The sequence below is a fragment of the Penaeus monodon genome, chromosome 22, assembly GCF_015228065.2.
Source record: "Penaeus monodon isolate SGIC_2016 chromosome 22, NSTDA_Pmon_1, whole genome shotgun sequence".
NCBI lineage: Eukaryota > Metazoa > Arthropoda > Malacostraca > Decapoda > Penaeidae > Penaeus > Penaeus monodon.
The window spans coordinates 3145262-3145560 of NC_051407.1; the positions used below are offsets into that span (position 1 = coordinate 3145262).

At 34.8% G+C, this 299-nt stretch overlaps 1 protein-coding gene across 1 annotated transcript in view; it reads left to right on the top strand.

Annotated features, from left to right (window-relative positions):
• LOC119586826 (microtubule-associated serine/threonine-protein kinase 3-like) overlaps positions 1-299 on the top strand; it is a gene marked incomplete at its 5' end in the record, with an annotated part of 55250 nt that overhangs the window by 13153 nt on the left and 41798 nt on the right.

Here is a 299-nt window from a genome sequence, read left to right on the forward strand (position 1 = left end):
AAGAGATTTAAGATCTATAGTTGTTCACTGTGTATGCCAAACCATTAAACATATCAATTTGGCATTTGGTGAATATGGGGTTGACTTAAAGAGATTCAGGATCTCAGAGTTAGGGCTCTAGGGAAGACTAAACCGATATTTTTTTGTTTTCTATTTTTTTATTGAGGCAAAGATGTAGGTGAGAGGTTGGTGATTATAGATAACAGATTGATAAGTTTGTGATGATGGTGATTTGAAATGCAATTCAGATGTGTTGCATTCAGCCAGTCATCACACACACACACACAAAAAAAGATGTT